The following is a 7,567-nucleotide window of genomic DNA, read 5'->3' on the forward strand; positions in this document are numbered from 1 at the left end:
TACATTATATCACTAGGCGATGACGGCAATTTCGAACGTTAAATGCTAGCTGTGCTAGCTGACTTATTTTACATGAGCCATATCACCAGTTGTTACACAATCAAGCATCATTGTATTAATCAGCCCACATTATATGTGGGCTATTTATATTCAATATATATAATAGCATTTCAGGTGAGTGGCAGAGAGACTTGTGCCTCTACACATCCTAATGCTATCTATAGTATAAGTATAGTATAAGACATTCATACATGCACACGTGAAAATGCAGTGAATATCATATCAAGCTGTTTACTCTGCATTTACATTTCATACTGTAACCATTGATACTACTCAATTAAGCCAAGAAAGAAGTTTGGTCAACAGTACAAAATATACAAAGCAACCAATTGCATTCCACAATTTTTTTATTATTATAGGCCTATAATATGTCCATGTCCATGTAGAGGTCCAGTCTTCCACTCCTGTCGTTTGTAGTGCTAGGGCCTTTCTGTCACGACTGCTGCTCACCACAGACTGGACACATGCACGTCATTATAGTGGTAATTTATCCTAGAAAACAAAACAGGGAGATAGAGAGTTATGGAGTTGCTCATGCACTCTACAACACACATCTCGCATCTTCTCATCTCTAACATTTCCATTCCACAGCATGCAAGCATCCTGCTTCAAGAGGTGTACGAGACAATAAAACTATTTGATTTCAATATTTTAGAGGGTTTAGAGTTGACCCACCAGTTTCTGCTGTGGGAAACTTGATATTTTAGTATACATATTTTGCTTGCTTAATCATAACATCGAACTTTTATAGATCAACGTCTTACCATGGTCGGCTGTTCAGCATTCGGGTGCACCAATCGGTCAGAGAAAGGGATCTGTATGGGTTCCCAAAGGACACAGACAGAAGAAGAAAATGGTTGGCCAAAGTCAGCAGAAGCAACCTGACCATCACACGAAATTACAATAGTAGAAAACTGTGTGCGGTACGTTACATTTCTACTCCACATTTGGACATTTCACTTGTGGATTAAGGTTCAATTTATTTTACAGTAATATGTACATGACTACAATGAAATTGTGATTAGCAATTATGGGGTAAAGTCTGGAATTATTCTGCAGGCACATTTTGAGGGAGACCAGTTCACAGCAAACAGAAAAGGCCATCTGAAATTGAAGGCTGATGCTGTTCCGACACTATTTGTGCATCGCCCGAGACCCAAGAGGAGGAAGGGTCCCACTGTGAGAACCCCAGAACCTCCAGCACATATTCATACAGTGGCCAGTGACCACACATATTGTGCTCAAATTAACTTTGGTATGAATAAACATGAAGTTATAATTTATATAATATTTCTAATTTCAATGACTAGCCTACACAGTACACCCTCACTGACAATGCCATGTCATCATTTCAGATATTGAGGCAGGAAGGGAAAATGAGGGAAGAGAGGGCAACGAAGGTGAAGACTGTGAGGAGATTGATGAGAGGGCCATACCAGGAGCCAATGAGCCAGAAACTAGTGTGCAGCGTCCAAGTGAACCAGGAGCCAGTGAGAAAGACCTGAGGGTTGAGTTAGAAAGAAAAATACATCAGTTAGAGGCAGCCCTAAAAAGACAAAGAATGAATGTGGTCCTACGGAAAAAAAAAAATTGTCATGGAAAAGAAATTAGCTGGATTAGCGATTGGTATGAAGAGCAAGAGGGGCATGAGATGGGGAAATGACATAATTAAAAAGGCCATAAAAATCTGTTTTGCCACAGGCTCAACAGGCTACAGGCTGCTTCAGGAGATGGAGATTCCTCTCCCCGACATCAGAACCCTGCAAAGGAGACTGCAGCATATAAAGATGGAACCAGGAATATTAGGGGAGGTGTTTGACATACTGAAGCTGAAAGTAGATGGCCTGACAGAGATGGAGAGGGAGTGTGTGCTGACTCTGGACGAGATGTCAATCACACCCAGCGTGGAGCTGCATCTGGGGACAGGGAAACTTTATGGGGACGTGACGTTACCCGGCCACACAGGAGAGGCAACACATGCGTGTGTTTTTATGTTGTCAGGGACCACGACACGCTGGAAACAAGTAGTGGCTTACCACTACAGTGGCAATTCCACTAATGGAGCAATTTATAAACCCATCATTCTGGACATTATTGACAGAGCAGCTTCCATAGGGCTACATGTAATTAATGTCACCACCGACATGGGCAGCCCTAATCTGGCAATGTGGAAGGCCTTTGGAGTGAACCAAAACAAAACGTTTGTCCCACATCCAGCAAGACCAGACAGGAGGCTATATTTCATGCCAGATGTCCCACATCTGGTGAAGAACCTGAAGAGTGCCCTGGTCCGTGGACAGATGTTTACAATTCCACCACATACGGTGGAGAAGGAGAACCTCTCATCCAACGAGGTTTCAATTAGTCCATTGAACGATTTGGTGAATTTTCAAGAGGGGTTGGTATTGAAAATTGCTCCAAACCTCTCACGTAAAACCCTTCAGCCCAGTCATTTCGACAAGATGAAGGTGGGCCCTGCGTTGAATGTCTTCAGCAAGGCAACAAGTGCCGGCCTGAAATACATGGTGGAGCGGGAACAACGACCCCCCTCTTACCAGACAACAGCATGGTTCCTGGAGCAGGTGGACCATTGGTTTGACCTCATGTCCTCTCGCCACCCAGTAATGGCACTGAGCAGGCACAAGATGGAGGAATACCAAAAGGCCATCAGTTTCCTCCAGGACACGGTCCAACTGTTCCGTGGGCTGAAGATTGGACAACCGGCTAGATGGAAGCCTGTGCAAACAGGGATTGTGATGGCAACATCAACAATACTATCAATCCAAGAAGACATGCTGGCCCAGGGACACTTGTTTGTGATGACCAGCAGGTTTACCCAAGACTGTCTTGAAAATCTATTCAGCTGCATAAGACAGAGGAATCCAGTCCCAACTCCAGTGGAGTTTCAGCAGGCACTGAAATCAATATCAGTTGGGCAGTTTCTTGCAACAGTCAAATCAGGAAGCTATCAGGAGGATGACAACAGCCTTTTGGCAGACTTCCTGGACGCAAAGGAGACATTTCCCAGTCCTGTTCTCAGAATAGAAGATCTGATGGAGTGCAGCCCTGCACCTGACCCCACAAAAACCGAGACCTGTGCTCTCTACCATCTTACGGGCTACATTGTGAAGAAAGTGATCAGTTATTCCAACATTTGTGCTGAATGCCAAAATGCAATTAAGCACAATGATGAGAGTCCTGAAGGAGAGCACAGTATTTTACTGAAGCTGAAGGAATTCAAACCAGGTGCACTTTGTCGGCCGTCACAAGAGGCCTTTGTTCTAGTCCGGCAAATCGAGGAGCTGTTCCGAAACAAGACCAGTGCCGCCCTCATGAAGCTCCCAAATGCCATGGATTTGCTGGAGAGAGGCTAAGCTGTTAGACAGCAGACTACCCTCATGCCATGATGTACAAAAGAAAATAACCAACAGATACATCAGGCTGAGGTTGAGAATCGCAGCAAAGCACATCCGGGCTGAAAGAAAAACAGTGCTGTCTGACGATGGGCATCTTGGGAGTAAAAGCCAGACAAAAAGGGCAAAGAAGGACCAGCAAAGCCAAGCAACATCTAGGCCTACAACAAGCAGGCCCCCAACAAACACCTTGATCGTTGCCATGGACGTGTTTGGTCTGACCGTTGCTCCTACAAATGTCCCACCACCTAGCGTGGCTGTCCATCGCCCCACTAGCCTCTCCATCGCTTCTACACAAATGGTAAGTCAATATATAAATTGAATATATAAATTGAATATGAATTAAATCATTTGTGAACATTATTTCAGACAATAACGTTGCACCTTATTTAATATTACAGGCTCTCCATCGTCTCCCCCGAGTCTCCATCGCTTCTACACAAATGGTAAGTCAATATACATTTAATATGAATTAAATCATTTGTGAAAATTATTTCAGACAATAACGTTGCACCTTATTTAATATTACAGGCTCTCCATCGTCCCACCAGCCTCCTCATCGCTCCACCAGCCTCCTCATCGCTCCACCAGCCTCTCCATCCCTCCACCAGCCTCTCCATCCCTCCACCAGCCTCTCCATCCCAACAGACAGACCCTCCCCACTGATCCAGGGACTGTAGCCAGACCCTGTTCAATCCCACGCCTATAGATTGTGGGCCACGCAATTGTTGGCCGGCCCTCTTAAGATTTGCATGCAACACTTTCGAGGGTTAAAATCGTATTGGTCGGATGTGTTGTTTTTTAATCAACATGGCTAGCACAATTAACCCCTTTAATCCAGAAAGCCTGCAGAGATTTGAGTTATCTTGGCAGGCTTGCACATGGAAAGAAGTCAGAGACATTTGTGCCTCGAATGCAAATGGTTATCTTCTAATCTATCAAAAAAAAATATATATATAAAACATATATATATATATTTATATATACTGTATTTCAGAATAAGGGAAAATATGTTTAATATGCCCTTGTGCCATGAGATAAAATGTCGCTCAACACAAAATTGTATTAGATTAGATTAAAATGCATTGTCATTATACAGCACAAGTACAGTACAACGGAAATAAGTTTGGCATCCAACCGGAGTGCAAATATAGCAGTAAAGTGCAATAGCAATATTCAATGTACAGGTGATTAGACTGGATACAAAATATATAAAGAGTACTACTGAGTAATAATTATAACCAGATGTACAGTATGTACGGTGTTATAGTATTATTATCTACAGTGATACAGGTTTAAAGACACTATGGTATATACCGACAAGTGTATAAATATATATACGGTAAATATAAATATATGTATACGGTATTTACAGCATTATTGATATCATACAGAGTTGTATGGGTTATATGCAGGTGTAGTAGTAATGTGGTAGGCATATTCACCTTATCAGTCTTCTAGTTGAACCTGGAATGATGTGACAAATAAACCTCTTGATTCTTGGTTTGCAGATTGCAGAATGGGTACAGTACAGTACAATACATACAATTGTTAAGGGGATGCAGACCAGAGAAAGACTTTCGTCTTGTTTACATCAGGGTCCCCCATTTTCAATTCATCAGGAAATATATGACACACAAGACATAGATATACAGTACTGCTACATCTATACATTTATGACATACCAGATTTGCAAATACAGTACTGTTTGTGATACAAAAAGTGTCCAGAAAAGATATACATTTAACGTTACATATACATGGTAACGTTATCTAACTGCATTTAGAATCTAACAAGCTATTAACTTATGATAAACATAAACTAAAGATTGCTACATAAAATACCACTATTGACTACATCCATGAGTGGTCTGCTAATGCGTTAAAATGTAAAAAGAAAATGCAGTAAGTAAGTAAAGTAAAGTAAACTTACGAGCGAGTGCCGCCTCGGCAACAATGAAATGAATGGCGATGAGCTGAGAGCTTGAACTACGGACCCCCCCTGAGGCGCTTTACTTCCGCATTCCACGATAACAACGAAAGTGGGTCAGAGTGGCGGAACTACAATGTTTGTCCGAGGTAAGCGACAGCTGTGATTGGAGGATCAAGAAAAGGGGTAGGGTTGCAAGGAAGTCTGTGCTGACGTCAAGAACTGCTGGCCAGTGGCGGTTTCTCCACTAGGGGGCGCCGTCCCACCTGGTAAAGAGAGGGGAAGAAGATGTTTTATAGAAATAAAATAAACATGTTTAAAATGAATAATATTTACTCATTTTAAGTATGTTTGTGTTTCCAATGCACAATATAATGTTAATATAAAGAATTGTTTATTCACAGGAAGTGAATCCTACCTGGAGGGGAGAGAACAGATGGAGGTAAACGGTACCCTACCCCCCCTCTCACAGTGAGCTGTAGTGTTCCACAAGGAAGCATACTAGGACCGCTACTATTCCTAATTTATGCAAATGACATGTCGTCAGCTTGTGACTGCAACTTGTTCCCGTTTGCGGACAACTCAGCCCTGCTGGTCTCTGACAAGAACAAGTTAGAGGTTGAAAAAGCCCTCAGCTCGGAACTAGGCAAAATCTGCATATGGCTCGCCGACAACAAACTATCATTACACATGGGCAAAACAGAGTCCATTCTCTTCGGTTCAAATAACAAACTCAGCAAGACAGACGGCTTCTCGGTTACAGTGGGTGACAATATTGTCACAAGGAAAGATGAAATTAACCTACCTGGGTTCCATCCTAGAGGCTAATCTTTCCTGTGACAAAATGGCATCAAATGTAATAAAAAAAGTCAACCAACGAACTCGATTCTTGTACCGGATCTCTGGTAAACAAGAATACCCTGAAGACTATGGCAGGAGCACTCATTCAAGGGTACTAAGACTATGCTTGCACCTCATGGTACCAAAGCACCTCAAAGGCACTAAAACAAAAATTACAAACATCTCAAAACAAGCTAGTCAGACTACTGCTTGACCTTACTCCTAGAACCCACCTCACCCCTGCCCACTTTGACAACCTAGGATGGCTTAGAGTAGACGACAGAGTACAGCAACTTGCAATGGGCCTGGTCTACAAGATACACTACACGACCAAGGTACCCATGTACATGTCAAAATACTTCCCAAAGGTCAGTGAATACCACGATCACAACACCAGAGGGAGCTCCACAAATCATGTTAAACCCAGATTCGGCTCAAACAAGGGACTAAACACGTTCGCAATTATGCCACATCAATGTGGAACACCCTACCCAAAGCTGTAAAGGAATGTGAATCTATACCCACTTTCAAAAACTCTAAGAACACCTACGGGAGACTGCAATTCGAAACTGGCCCCTACAAATGTCCTAACCCAGTTGTACAGTAAATGACCAAGTATGGCTTTTGCCAGTATTCCGCCCCTCCTACCCAAAGAATACCCAGTGCTAGTTAAGTGTCACTGTAGTCATGCGAGCCAAGACCAAAACTAACAAGCGATTTACTGGGATCATAACTGTTGAGGGAACCTGAGCTTGGACCATAACTACCAACAAGTGATTCATCACGAACATTATAGCTACTGTAGACAGGCTGGTAGATCAATTCTGGCCCTGTAGCATCTCCAAGAATTTTAGCCTTGGTTACAGATGCAGACCTGTAAGCTGTTGATAGAAACAATATCACATCAAGTTAATTCACAAGCCTGACAATCAGTAGTTCTTGAATGGGTAATAATCAGGTTGTTCTTGAAAAGGGTTAACTCACCGCTTGCATGCTGTCTTCCAGTCAGCGAAGACAACAGCAGCACTCTAAACAAAAACAAGTTTATTTAGATTAAACATAACTTATATCAGAATCACAACATTCCAACACAATGGATCAAAACTTTACCTTAGAACAAGTCCTACAGCTTTAGCCATAGTTTGCATCTATTCCAAAAGCTACAGAAATCCTGGCCCCTTTGTCCACTTTCAGCAAACCCACACTGAGCTGTCTTATCTCACAGGCCTCTTAGGTTCAGGTGCTCTGCAGGTTTGACAGCCAATCATCTTTCTCTTTGTCTAATTAGTTGATTGGAAACAGGTGGATGTTGTGGTAAAGGTGTA

The 7,567-nt window shown here is 42.5% G+C and overlaps 1 long non-coding RNA gene across 1 annotated transcript; it reads right to left on the reverse strand.

Moving 5' to 3' along the window:
• Positions 1-429: 429 nt before the first annotated feature.
• Positions 430-5,486, reverse strand: LOC311238078. Its single transcript, XR_014620318.1, has 5 exons — positions 5,406-5,486; positions 4,919-4,940; positions 1,497-1,561; positions 825-875; positions 430-552 (listed from the first exon to the last, which is right to left on the reverse strand). It is a non-coding gene; the product is annotated as an uncharacterized lncRNA (long non-coding RNA).
• Between the last annotated feature and the right edge of the window lie 2,081 nt (positions 5,487-7,567).

Source organism: Notolepis coatsorum, assembly GCF_963971535.1.
Source record: "Notolepis coatsorum genome assembly, chromosome: 12".
In the NCBI taxonomy this organism is placed as follows: domain Eukaryota; kingdom Metazoa; phylum Chordata; class Actinopteri; order Aulopiformes; family Paralepididae; genus Notolepis; species Notolepis coatsorum.